The 15,330-nt window shown below is 38.9% G+C and overlaps 1 non-coding gene across 1 annotated transcript; it reads right to left on the bottom strand.

Moving 5' to 3' along the window:
* Positions 1-10,565: 10,565 nt before the first annotated feature.
* On the bottom strand, positions 10,566-10,671 carry LOC118489520. Its single transcript, XR_004887540.1, has one exon. It is a non-coding gene; the product is annotated as a small nucleolar RNA R71 (small nucleolar RNA).
* Between the last annotated feature and the right edge of the window lie 4,659 nt (positions 10,672-15,330).

Here is a 15,330-nt window from a genome sequence, read left to right on the forward strand (position 1 = left end):
AAAATTAAAAGATTTGGGCCCTCGGAGGGGTTGGGCCTTGTGCCATCGTCCACCCCGCACCCCCTACGGGTCGGCCCTGTTTCCACGTGATGCAGTGGTGATTCGACCGGTATCATTTCGGTTCGTTACGTGTCACTATTGTTATGATAGTCTCACAGCGTTAGTACTCGGAGTAAAAGAAGGTAGAAAAAAGTTAGAAAGAAAAAAAAATGTAAAAAAAGAAAGATAAAAAAACAAAAAGAAAAGAAAAGGAAATGAAAATAAATAAAAAAGAAAAAAACGGAGGAAAATTTTGGTCAAGTGAAATAAAATTTCATTATAAAACTAAACAAACACCTACCCGACTTGGTTATACTTTTTCTTCAAAACTAAGAGTTCACAAGTTTAATTTCTTACTATCATACGGAGTGGGCATCAAAATGTGACGTGAAAGTCACTCTACACCGGGTGTCACCCCTGTCTGAGGGTGGCGTAGGGAGGGGCGGAAGAGTAATATTAAAAATGGCTAAAATAACACTTATCAGACCATGCGTAGTGGTAGAGAAAAAAAAATTATGCCCCCACCATGGGGCATTATTCGACACGTGTCATCCCAGTTACTGCTGATTGGCTAGTCAAAAAAGCAAACAGTCCCATTGGCCACATGCAAAAATCTCATTGGCCACATGCAAAATCCCCCATCTCTCTTCAGCGTTTTAATTAAAACGCTCACATGCAACTTTCAAAAAAAACGCCGGGTAACGCCTAGTGTAATGGGGTGGAGGCGTTTTGGGGCCTTTTTTTTCAATTTTTTTTTAAAAATCACGCCCCACTACGAATGGTCTCATGGTTACAGAAGAATAAAGAGACTATGGATAAACTTGGAACATACTCCTCAATTCAACACATTTATCTGTATCATTTGTTATTAGTCTCACATTGCTTTGTTAATAAATACCCTCCACAACTTTATTAGCTTAATTATAAATGTACAATGAGTGATAGTTACAAACAAATTAAATTTAAACACTTAATTAAAAAGATTAAAGTTGTGATGAATATATAAAAACCTTTTATAGGGTTGGTGGTTAGTTGTAAGACAAAACCTTTTAAAACTAAAGTTTTAAATTCAAGTATCACAAGAAGTAGGAAATTCAGTATTAAAAGAAATATAAACTTTTTATTTTTATATGTTTCAGTTCTAACTATAATATGAGGAAGGAAATGAAGATCTAAATAGAGGAATGTAACATGTGAGGCATAAAGTAAATTAGTAATGAAGATCTAAAGAGAGGAATGTAACATGTTAACAAAAAAGGCATAAAGTAAATTAGTAAATATGACAAAAGTAAATACCATACACTGAATAAATTCTTGACGTAAAAGGATTCATATATTAAAGCATGATGTTATATTCACTTTTTTTCTAAATTTGTTACAAATATATAAATTACCACAAACTATACAAATTTTAATAGTGGTCCAGCTAGTGTGCATTAGTTTCTCATATGCATAGATTGACAACCATAAAAGAATTTACTATGTTGGAAATAACTTCTTTAGTATAATCAAATAATGATTTAATAAGAAAAAACTCTTTAATTAAAACTGAATGTACATAAAGTCTAAACATATGATTCGTATTTATACTAAACAACCTACACCTAAAAGAGAACCAAATAAAATAAAACTACCATAAATATTAAATATTCCACTTAAAATAAACTAAACATTTAGCATTCTTCAAATTTTGAGTTATGACAAAATTAGTCCCAAAAATCACCCCTTAATCTTGTCAAACACTTTCATTACATTAGAGCTGGTCCATTGTCCTCATATCGAGTAAGGTTGGCTTCCTTCTTTTTCTCCCACTTTGGACACTCCGATATTTAATGTCCGAACTCAACGCACTTATAACACCTGACGTGGCATTTGTCTCGTTGTACTTGACCAACTCCTCGATCTCTACCCGACCTCCGACCTATACCTCGGCCTCATTAAAGATCTTCTCGATTCCAATTTCCACAATCGCAATTGTCACACCCCAACCGATGGCGGAATCATCAGGGCGCGGCACTAGGCGAACCAGATTGCTCAAGAGAATCCATAATAACTAATTTAGCGACAATATTTAACAAGTTTAATATTCCATACTATCAAACAAACATTTCATAAAAAGTCATACAGATTCCAAGTCTCTCAAACATAATCAAATCCGACAACCTAGATTTTTATGTGAGTTTCTAGACTTCCTATCCATTTGCAGCAACCAGACCATCAACCTGTCACATACGTTAAAATAAAGTCAATACAATAATGTAAAGGTGAGTACACAAGTTTAACATAAATATAATATAAAAGCGTTTACGCATAACCAGCATGTAACACGTAACGGGTGAATCAAGTAACTATCAACAATGATACAAGCTAACCACATGACTGCTAGTAGAGTATGCGCGACACATGTTCACCGAAGCGAACAAGTGAAGTAAAGTATGTGATCCTTAACAACCCCTGAATAAACAGGTGTTGAGTCCAAACTATAGTACTATCGTTGCTAAAGGCGGTAGGGTAAGTCATCACTGTGTAACATAGCAACAAGTATTCAACTAATCACGTATATCATGCGAGTGCGGTAAGCGTTCATAAAGCATTTAAGTCTTGTGTATTTTGATAAAGAACGTATGTAACACCCAAAAGTGCGTTTAAGCGAAAAAGGGTTCGAGTATACTCACAGTGCGTGTCTAACAAGTAAACACGATCTGAAATGGGATTGAAAGGAGCGCCGGGTCAGCCTGCATACGAGAACAGAAGCATAAGTCCTCCAAAGTGCTGAAACGGTCGAAATCGGAGTGTCGGTGGGAAACAGAGGCTTCGTACGAAGCAAGTGCCTTCGTGCGAAGGTGGGTCTTTGTACATGTGTGGCTTCCGTTGTCCAAAATCGAGTGTGCTTCACGTCTTTCTTCGGAAAATCGAGTGTTCATCGCTCCAACCTTAAGCTACTGATTGAACTTAGAGTCAGAGAGGTCTTTGTTCGAGTCACATGTGAGAATTGGACTGTGTTGTGCGAAGTCAGTGCCTTCGTACGAAGCCATGAGTTGTAACGCTCCGCTTTTTCATAACTTTCCTAATTTAGGAACTATGTCTTATAAATCTATTTTTGGAAACTTGAGTCTTTCGCGATCGTATTTAGTCTTATCGTCATAAAACTGAGATTTTAATCGTACAAAAATCTATTGCTTTGTTTCAAAATCTTACTTTCGCTATCCATTTTACTTGTACACTCTAAATCCATTAGACGTCACCACATCATTCGTGACACACGCTAATCATGTTAAACTCGTCTTACATACTCAACTTACGCAAACGCGACTCGTGCCCTCGACATTTATACTTGATTTCACTTGATTTATGCTTGCTTTCATAATCCAATTACATTTCATACCCTTATTATATAATCCTTGAACTTAAAACAACCTAAAGTAACTTAAAACGTCAAATATATACAAGTTTAAGGGGTAAAATGGTAAAAAAAACAACAAAATCCAAACTGGTAGAGCCTCGCGGCCCGCGACCCGGGAACCCAATTATGTCGCGCCCCGCGACGGAGTTTGTAGGATCGTGCGATTGACCCAAATGAGTCGTTCAGAGGAGTTTTACTTTGTTTCGGGTGCGGAAAACAAGAAACAAAGGTAGAAACAGCTAAATCTTCACTTTAAACACTGATTGTATTGATCTGACGTTGTTTACAATCAAACCTCACACCGGCAGCACTTCGGCATGGAAAACAAGGGACTGTTATCTGATTTCGCTCGTAATGACCTATTTATAGGGTTCTGATTCCGCCCGAAATGATACCATGACTGTTGGAGCGGAATCAGCACTTCTGATTCCCGGCGGAATCACCTACTTATGCGTTTGGAGCGAAATCAACATCTAACATATACACACTTTCCTATTTTCTCGAATAATGTGCCCTGATCTATACAATATAATCTAATCTAAGACTCGATACAAGACAAAGTCTACAGATGCATGCACCAACAGACTCCCCCTCAGATGTTGACGAGTCGCACGTGTCGCGTCTTTGACAGTGTCATGTCTTCGCATCTTCAGTCTTGATCAGTCTCTGGGATTCACTCTTTCTTTCTCTTTCTCGTAAGTCTTCAGACTCCCCCTTGCGATATGCTGGCATTCCTCTAGTTCTTCAGCATCATCTGCTTCAGGATCGTTGTCTGGCTTTCACAGGTACATGATTATTAGCCTGGCTCAAGCTTTGTCCACATAATCGAAACCTGACACATGCTCTATCCACAGAGTCCTCAGGTATCTGAATCTGGCTCTCATATGCTTCTCAGAATCGAATGACCTGGCTCTTCAGAAGATTTTTTTCAAGATCGAAACTTGGCTCTAGTTCTGCTCAGGATTGATAATCCAGCTCATGCTTAACCTGCATAACCTCTACCTTAAAGTAAGTATTACACATTTAACAATTCAGAATATATGCACTAACATTGAATTTCCCTCAAAATAAACTATCTTCTTTGATGAACCACTTGTTGATTTGAAAACAAATTTGATGTTCAAGACACACTCCCCCTCTCAACAATGTCATCATGTTTAGCACTTTAGACTTTGAAAATCAGCATTCCAACATCAGTTGTCAAAAATCTTTTTGACTTTTTCAAAAATTTATGCTAAAACACGCCAAAAATCTTTTTGGATTTTGAAAAATAAAGAAAATAAAGACAATAATTGTAGAAATAAAGAAATGCGGAAATGAAATATTTACAAACAATATTTTTTTTGCGAGTTTGTGTCAGAGGATCATATCAGTTTTTGAGACGAGTCACTAACACCGTTAAGCTTCATTTCATTTTAAGTTCTAAACAATTCACCTAGATTGTCAGTATAATTGTCCACTTAAATTTTTACACAAAGTTCAATTATTTCGAGATACGAGATTAATGTTTTAATGACTTAAACTTATTTGTGTGTCCCACTACTTGAATATACTCCCGTATCCAGATCCCAATATTCAGTCTTACAGGTGAGTATACCACAGATGATATCTGTTCAGGGGTTAATTGCGAGGGTCGTGAGAGCTCAGGTCGATACTTCTGTATACGCAAAGAGATGACGGCTTCGACTTTTGGTGTGTCCCCTTTAGAGGATCTTTTGTTACAACAGCAATGACTATCAATTTTATTGTTTCATCAATTTGCTGAGGGCTGCGCTTTTTCTAGCATTTGCGGAAAGTATTATACGGGGACTAGGTCAGTATTTCCATACAGCAGAAGTCCCGGGATAATACCCCAGATATCACTGAGCATAAAGACCTAGTATCTCAGAATAAGGGACCTTTCAAATAAGATTTCAGGGGTTACCTATATATCCAAGAAATTGTTGCCTACAAAATAAGCAAGTTTGAATTTTTAGGTTTATATCTCGTCACAATCTACTAAATGTGCAAAAACCTACTGACACATCCACAGTGAGATTGTTTATCACATTTTTACATTCCAATTCTTTAGCATGTTGTGACAGTCCACTGATGTACTATCATTTCCTCTTTTATACAACAGAACTCATTTTTGATTTTATCATGTTTTTGTATTTTTCAAATTTTCTAATGTTTTTGGATTTTCTGAAAATTTTCTACTCCCCCTAAAATACATACACATTTCAAAGGAAATTTGAAAACTATCTAAGCTCTTGACCTAATTACAGAAAAACTCAAAACAAACTGTACAAATAAAGTGACAACTGATATCGAATCGCATCAAAACGCCATCCACAAAGGCATAAACAATCAGAACTCCCTCTTTCAACAAACTATTTTCTCATTTAGATTTCAAAACACTTAAGTTTGTTTTAATCAAAATGATTTTTCCGGAAAATAAGTTTGTTATAACCACTTGTAGGTTCACTTGTAAGTTAGGGACATGGTTCATCATATTGTTCATCAATCACTTGTAATGAAGATTACATCAAGTTCAACTCAATGACCTTGATGAATCCTTTGTACCAATTGTAAAAACACAAACACCTGTATCATGTGTAGGAAACAAACATCTACACACGTCATTTTACCAATCAAAGATGCCGATTCCTGCTTCTCACTTACCAACCTGGAAGCTCCGGCGTAGTCCTTCAACCTGTAAAATTTAAACTCGTTCAAACTCTTTCAAACAATCTATTCAAAAACTAGAATGATGCCAATTCCTGATCCGCGATTACAAACTTGGGATCTCCGGCGTAGTCCTAAGACTTCAAGGGAAAAGAATTTCCACCCAAGTCTTTTCAGACTTAAGTGTTTTCAATTCTTACTCAGTAGGGTTGTAAGTTGCCTTTTTAGTTGCGTAAAAATCTTTAACCCCTTTAGCTTTCCCATTAAGCATTTTCCCAAAAATTTTCTTAACATTCCCATTGAATGTTTTCTCGACATCAAACTCGGTTTTCTCAGAATAAAACTGATCTGAGATCTCAACTTTACCAACTTTTTGTTTAACTTTCTCAAACTCCAGTGATGGAAATTCATCATCATTCACTGGATCCTTTACCTCAACCTGTGGCTCATCTGGCTTTGTGGAACCAGATTCATCGCCAACTTTCTCATCAAACTTCTTAACAACCCATACTTGGTTGTTCTTTGCTTTCTTTTTATAAACATTATTTTTAAAACACTCACCAACCTCATGAGTTGAGTTTTCAAAAATTGTAAATTTTTCGGTTGGTGGTTCAACATCAACAACTTTTTCTTTCAATTTCTCAGAAACTCCCTGTTTTGTCTTGGCATTTTTCGGACAGTTCCAAGCAATGTGACCAACTTCATTGCATTTGTAACAGGTTTGAGTCTCTCTTGGATGAAACACTCCAGTTCCATTCCTTTTCTTTTCAGCAAGAAACTCCTGGTTTGATTGTTTCCAGAACGGTTTCTTCTGTTCATCCTCGGCACTTCCACCTGAAACAAATTCTGTTTTTGTTTTAGAATTTTTCTCATTTTTATAATTTTCTGGTGGAATAAAACCTAAACCTTTCTTTTTGTAGCTACGATTATGGTTTGGTTTCTTTTGAAACCCAAAACCAGAATTGTAACCTTTTTTCTTGTTTAAACGTTGTTGAACTCTTGAAGTGTATTTTTTAGGTTTTCCAGTAAGATTTAAATCTTTTATTTCAGAAATATTAATTTCTGTCATTTTGAAAACCTTTTTGATCATGTCAAACCTAACACTTCTTATTGGATACTCTTTCTTATAATATAATTTGTTAGAATCATTCAAAGTATAAACTACTTCGAATGTTTCATCATTCAAATTCGATTTTGATAATAAAAACTCTTTACTATAAGCCTTTTTGACCGACGACTTTGGACTGTTGACTGACGAACTTGACCCTCCAGATTTAGATTTTGACTCAGACTCCTCATCAGTATCTAACACCTGATCGACCACCTTTTTTATTAACTCAGACTCATGATCAGTATCAGACGAGGTGAACGTGACGTCAATGTTTTCTGGTAATTCATCAGTTGTATCGGTTTTTAACTTTATATTGACTGCTTTTTCAAGTTACTCCTCGTTTGGTTTTCTGGGAGAATAACCTTCCCAGATTGGGGGCGGGCACTTGTTATAGCTAACAGTCGGTTTCTTACCACTATCTTTCTTCTTTGGCTTGTCATCTTGAAAAGCTTCGAAACCTACAACAGTTGGATAAATTCGATCAATGAGATAATCAGAACTAGAATAGCTTTGTAATAAACGTCTAATTCTCTCATTCTCAATTTTCTCTGTTTCCAACTCTTGCTTCCACTTAGCACTTTCTTCGATGTAGAAATTGATAGCTTTCTGCTTCGACATCATCACAGCATTCATCATTGTCAAAGCGTTCTCTCTTTCTGAGTTTGTCTTTTGAAGACCAGTCACTGTTCTGTTCAAGACATCATAAGATTCTTTCACATAATTGAGATTGAACAGTAATTGCTCTTTGTTCTTTTCATACTCAGCCAGTTTTTCGTCTTTGGTTGCACATTCTTTGCATGGTTGACGGGTGGTCCATTGGACAACCCTTTATGATGTTAAAAGACAAGTTTATCCCTCATTTAAGTGTGTAATTATCTTGAATTAGATAACTTCTGTTGCTTATGTCTCAGGTGCGGTTTGGTGGCTTAAAGTGGATAAAATGCAGCTTTGGAGGGTTTGAAGATGAACGGCTCGTGTGTGGAACAAAAGAAGAAACAAGGCACACATTTCAGGGGTCCACCGTAAATTACGGTGGCCACCGTAATTTACGGTGGCCCTGAAACATCACCAAATTCCACCGTAACTCAGTTTCAAATCACCGTAACACTTTGAACATCACCGTAAATTACGGTGATACCGTAATTTGCGGTGGAAGCTGCGACAGAATCGTAACTGCCCTCATTAAGTCAATTTTATGGTGTCTTTTCATCTATTCTCATTATTGGACGGTTTGGGAACTTGCTAGGGGCGATTTTGGCTATCTTGCTTGGTTGTAAACATTTCCTAAACAATTTGTTTGTGTTTTCGATCCGTATGAACATTGAACTTGTTGCTATGATGATTCACCAAGCTATGTGTGGCTAAACTTATGGTGATCATCCTGAATTGAAGGTTTGTCTATGACTTTTGTGTTTGGATTCGTATTTCTAAAATAATAGACTTGCAATGTTTGTTCTGTTTATTATGGTGTGTGAATGTTTGTTTGTAAATTGTTGATTGATGTTATAATCATATTCTAAACCGTACGTTCTTGGTGTCATTGACAATCGAGATATCACGGGAGGGATTAGGGGTGGATATTAATCAATTGGTTATCGGGTAACAACCTCACATTGTCATAATCCGAGTACTTAGTTCCCTTTTATCACAACAAACAATTATACAAGAATCATGTCTATGTGATTCTTTCTAGTGAATTTGAACACAATTGTCAAAAGCAAACTGGAAATTTAGGATGGTCGCTTGTTCCTAATCTGTTTACAAACTTAACCTTTGATTTGCAATTTAAGTAGTTAATAGTAATTCGTAAACCAAAACAAACAACTCTTGAATTTTAATTTCTGCATTTTAGTTTAATTTTAGTTTAAGTGCAAAGCTATAAAATCACACATTTTCCACATACTCCCTGAGTTCGATACCCACTTACCGCTAACTATTAGTTGTAATTGGATTAAATTTGCGTGTACCTACGATAGCACGTCAAATTTTGGCGCCGTTTCCGGGGAGTAGTGCGCAATGTGTGTTAGTTTAATAGTTTTGTTTTGTTATTTTCGGGTTTACGTTGGTTATGTTTAGTGTGCAGGTACTTCAGGTGTATGCATACTAGGGGCTCTCACAGGTCATCACCGCTATCGTTTGATCTGGAAATTGAAAGAACACTAAGGCAAAACAGAGTTTTAGTACGGGAAAACAAGATTATTGGTTCACCCACTTCACCCATCACACCGAGAAACATCATGGCTGATTCACAAATTCCACCTACAACGGGTCAAACGACCTCATCCTTTATACCTACTTCCACCCAACCATCACCAAACACCACGTTACCTAATACCATTGTCGAATTCACACCAACCAATGTCACTCAACCGATCACTACCCAAGTCGAACCCACCATTACCTTTAACCCTTCTACCACAATCCCACCATTATCCCACTTCTTTCCCCCAACTATGGGTTAATCATCATCTAACTTCACAATTGCACCAAATTCAACTATTGTGCATGCTATGCCATCTTTTAGAACACAATACCAATCGGGTTTTCAGTACTCGACTCTTCCATTTGGGCAATCTTCGGGAATTCAAGGAGATGGGTATGATGAAGGATATGAGGAGTTTGAAGGTTTTGATGAAGACGGGTATGCTTATGGGGGTGATGGAAATCAAGGAGAATTCGGATACATGCAAGGTCAAATGCAAGTAATGCCAAGTGTTGGTGGAGTACAACAACAACAATAACGCATACCACAACACATTCGGCCAAGACCACAAGGGCCACAAATGCAACGCCCTATACCTTTGCAACAAGTTCGCCCACAAAATATGCAACCACACCTCCAAAGACCAATTCAACGCCCACCGATGCCACAACAACAATTTCAACAACCAATTGCACCACAAGGGCATGTACCAAGGCCAATGGGTCCTATTCCTCCAAGGGATAGGTTTGGTGTACCAAGGAGGCACCTTAGAGAAAATGTGAGGGGCATTGAAGCGCATTTTAGGCCGGTAATCATTTATAATCCTTCACCGGTAGTCATTCCTCACAATGATCAAGGGAGGACATTTGAAGTGAGGACTAACTCATTGCAAAGCTTGCCAAAATATAAGGGTTTAGCAACGGAGGAGCCTTACTTTCATTTGGAGGCTTATGACTCGATTTGTAACACTCTTGGGAGTCAAGGATTCTCAGCCGATGATATTAAATTGGTACTATTCCAATTTTCTTTGGAAGACAAGGCGAAAAAGTGGTTCTATACATTACCTTCAGCATCTATATATACATGGGGGGAAATGCAACAAACCTTTTTGGATGAATTTTACACCGCTCAAAAGACGAATGATGCTAGAAAAGGGTTGAGGAGCTTTCAACAACAACATGGTGAAATGTTTCATGAGGCTTTTGGGCATTTCAATATGATGATAAAAAATTGCCCTCCCCATGGAATTGAATTGTGGGAATTAATGAATACTTTTCACGAGGGGTTGAGTGCCGAAGATGCTCGTGATTTAATGTCTATCACCGGTGGGACTTTTGGTATAAATTACGAGAATGATGATTGGGAGTTTTTGGAGAGCATGGCAACTACATCAAAAAGAAAAGCTCAAGCATCGAGGAGAGCACGTCCGGCCATTGCCCGACCTCAAGTGCATGCAATAGATGACGGTAATGTTCAAACCACTAACCAAATTTATGATGTTTGTGCATTGTGTAAAGAAATAGGTCATGCGGCTGAAAATTGCCAAGGAATGGTGGAAGGGCAATATGAAGAAGTTCATGTCGTTCAAGGTCAAAGAGGGGGTGGTAGAAATTACAGCAACATGAATTCTAATACTTACCACCCCGGGTTGAGGAACCAGCCAAATTTTCGGTATGGGAACCCTTCAAATCAAGGTAACCCAAACTTTCAAGGTAGCCAAGGTAACTATGGTTCGCGTCAACCTTATAACAATCAAAGTGGGTATAGAGGTGGAAACAATCATGGCTATCAAAGGCAGTACCAAACGGGTCAAGAATAAGGGGGGTCGTCTGGTGGAAATGAAATGATGGATATGTTGAAGAGTATGCAAGCGGAAATGCAAAAAAGAAACCAACTCGATGAAGTCCGAATGCAAAAAGATGAAGTTCGTGACAAGACCATCCAATCACTAACAACCCAAATGGGTCAATTGGCAACCGATGTGGCGGAATTGAAGAAGGGAAAAGGTCAACTTCCTAGCGACACCAAGGTAAACCCCTCACATGGTTCGTCAGGAGGTAATGTTAATATTAATCATGTTAGTGTCTTGAGAAGTGGAAAAGAATTTAAAGCCAATTTGTCACCCGAATTGGTTGAGGGGGTGGTTGAGGATATCACGGGTATTGAAAGTGATGATGAAGTTTCACCGGTAAAATCAAAAGAATCAAATTTTAACAAACCGGGTTTGGGTGAAAATGAAAAAAATGAAAAAGTTGAGGGTGAACCGAGTCAAGTCCCGTTTCCATCGGCTTTACTTGACCCGGGAAAGAAAAATTTTATTGCATCAAGAGGTCCCCAAAAAAAAGACTTAACCGGGCAAGTGAGTGCTTTGAATGGGGAGCTTCCTCCTAAGCTCCAAGATCCGGGTACGCCATTAATTAACATTCAAGTGGGTAATTTTCAAATGGCAAAGGCGTTGCTAGATCTTGGAGCCGGGGTTAGCATTTTACCGGGGGGTTTATATGACAAACATGATTTTGGTCTGTTAGCAAGGGTAGAGACAACGGTTGTTTTAGCTGATTTGTCTCATAAGTTACCCCGGGGGATGGTTCAAAACGTAATTGTTAAAATTGATGAGTTTTATTACCCGGTTGACTTTCTAGTTTTGGACTACTCGTCCGCGGACCCAAAACAACAACAAAATGTAATTTTGGGTCGGCCATTTTTTAGCACCGCACACTCTGTCATCGATTGTAGATTTGGTACAGTCGATATAACTTTTGGTAATCGAAAAATGTGTTTGAATGTTTTCACTAACAATTCTAATGCTAATGGTGTTGATGAGTGTTTCATGGCAGATATAATCGAAGGATGCAACCCGCATGAGTATCTGGAGGATGGTATGGATATTTGTTTGTGTGATTTTTCTGAACAGGTTCATGCTTATGCGCTACGGGTTGAAGAAGAAAAGCAGGATGCCATGGCCTTGAGGGAAGGTCGGCCACCATGGTCTCACCAATTTGAAAATTTACCGGCGGAAATGGACTCGGGAACTAAACCATCATTAGAGGAGCCGCCAAGATTGGAGCTCAAGGACTTGCCGAGCCACTTGAAGTATGTGTTTTTAGGGGATAATGACACTTTGTCGGTCATGATTGCCTCTAATTTGGAGTTGGCACAAGAGCAAGCCTTGTTGGAAGTTTTGAAAGAAAATAAGGGAGCTATTGGATGGATGATTGCCGACCTCAAAGGAATTAGTCCATCCATTGTCATGCACAAAATCATTACCACTGAAGATGCAAAGCCGACACGAGAAGCTCAAAGGCGATTGAATCTGAACCTACGGGAGGTAGTTAAAAAGGAGGTAATTGAATGGTTGGATACGGGAATTATCTATCCCATTTCGGATAGTGCTTGGGTGAGTCCCACCCAAGTTGTACCTAAGAAGGCCGGCATTCAAGTAGTCAAGGACGAAAATGGTGAACAAATTGCCACCCGACCGGTTACCGGGTGGCGTGTATGCATTGACTACCGAAAATTGAATGCCGCCACTTCTAAGGACCATTTCCCGCTACCTTTAATTGACCAAATCATTGAAAAATTGTCGGGTCAAAAATATTACTACTTTTTGGACGGGTATTCGGGTTACAATCAAATCGCAATACACCCGAATGACCAACACAAGACCACCTTCACTTGTCCATATGGCACCTTTGCCTTTCGGCGAATGCCCTTTGGTTTGTGTAATGCTCCGGCTACTTTCCAACGATGTATGATGAGTATCTTCTCGGACATGGTTGGAGAGTCGCTTGAAGTGTTTATGGATGACGTTTCAATCTTTGGCACTAGTTTTGATGCTTGTCTCAACGAATTACAAAAAGTTTTAAAAAGATGCGTTGAGAAAAATTTAGTGCTAAGTTGGGAGAAAAGTCATTCCATGGTGCAAGAGGGCATTGTGTTGGGTCAGTAATTTCTGAAAGGGGAATGGAGGTGGATAAGGCAAAAATACGGGTAATAGCTTCTTTGCCACCTCCGAAAAATGTTAAGGGGGTAAGATCGTTTTTGGGACATGCGGGTTTTTATAGACGTTTCATTAAAGGATTTAGTGTTATCACTAAGCCTTTGTGCAATTTGTTATTAAAAGATGTCCCATTTGATTTTACTAACGAGTGTATGCAAGCTTTCACTGTTTTGAAGGAACATTTGGTCAAAGCTCCCATTTTGCAATTGCCGGATTGGTCAAAGCCATTCGAGATCATGTGTGACGCAAGCGACACAACTATTGGTGCAGTTTTGGGTAAACGGGTTGACAAGAAACCGGTGGTTATTTACTATGCAAGCAAAACTTTATCCAAAGCGCAACTGAATTACACCACAACTGAGAAGGAATTACTAGCGGTGGTGTATGCTTTAGATAAGTTTCGCCCGTATATTTGGGGGAGCAAGGTGGTGGTATATTCGGACCATAGTGCGGTCCGTTACTTGATGGAGAAAAAGGATGCGAAGCCTCGTTTAATTCGGTGGGTGTTGTTGTTGCAAGAATTTGATTTAGAAATCCGAGACAAAAAGGGAAGTGAGAATGTAGTGGCGGATCACTTGTCTCGGATTCCGGTTGAAGGGACTGACGATGTTAGTGAAATAAACGAAAGTTTTCCCGATGAGCAACTCCTAGCCGTGTCCACCTTTGTTGCACCGTGGTACGCTCATTACGTAAATTATTTGGCCACGGGTGCCATCCCAAGTCATTGGACCAAAAAGCGAAGACAACAATTTATGGTTCAAGTGAAGCAATACATTTGGGATGAACCGGATCTTTTCAAGATTGGGCCGGATCAAGTTATTCGGAGGTGTGTGCCCGAAACGGAAGTATTGGAAATTTTGACCCATGCTCATTCATCCGCATGTGGGGGTCATTTTAGCGGGCACAAAACGGGTTACCGGGTTCTTTCATGTGGGTTTTATTGGCCCACTATTTTCAAAGATGCTTGTGAGTTCGCTAGAAATTGCATCAATTGCCAAAAGATGGGAAGCATATCGAAAAGAGATGAAATGCCCTTACAACCGATCTTGGTTGTGGAAATATTCGATGTTTGGGGCATTGACTTTATGGGCCCCTTCCCGAATTCGAATGGTTTTCTATACATTTTGGTGGCGGTTGATTATGTCTCTAAGTGGATTGAAGCCATTGCAACAAGAACAAATGACCACTCGATTGTTTGTAAATTCGTTCAATCCAACATTTTCGCTCGTTTTCGCATTCCAAGAGTTATCATAAGTGATGGTGGTTCGCACTTCAAAAACTTTAATTTCAGTAAATTGTTGAAGAGGTATAGTGTGAATCACCGAATTGCTACACCTTACCATCCGCAAACGAGTGGACAAGTCGAGGTGTCCAACCGTCAAATCAAGGAAATTCTCATGAAGACGGTAAGAACGGATAGGAAGGATTGGTCGAATAAATTGGATGATGCATTGTGGGCATACCGAACGGCCTACAAGACTTCTATTGGCACAACCCCTTACCGGATGGTGTATGGAAAGGGTTGTCACTTGCCAATGAAGTTAGCGCATCGGGCTTATTGGGCGATCACTACGGTTAATGCGGATTACAACGAAGCGGGAAAGATGAGGAAGCTACAATTGTGTGAAATTGAAGAGCTTAGAGATGAGGCTTATGAATGTGCATCGGCATATAAAGACAAACTCAAGAAGGTGCATGATGCAAAATTGCGAAAGAAGACATTCGAAGTGGGTCAAAAGGTTTGGTTGTACAACTCAAGACTCAAGATGTTTGCGAGCAAGCTAAAAAGTAAATGGATGGGCCCGTATGTCGTTCGGCGGGTTGGAAGGTTTGGTGATGTAGACATCCAAGATGAGCAAACACTAAAACAACAAACGGTGAACGGTCACCGGTTGAAACCATACTTG

The sequence above is a fragment of the Helianthus annuus genome, chromosome 17 (genome assembly GCF_002127325.2).
Source record: "Helianthus annuus cultivar XRQ/B chromosome 17, HanXRQr2.0-SUNRISE, whole genome shotgun sequence".
NCBI lineage: Eukaryota > Viridiplantae > Streptophyta > Magnoliopsida > Asterales > Asteraceae > Helianthus > Helianthus annuus.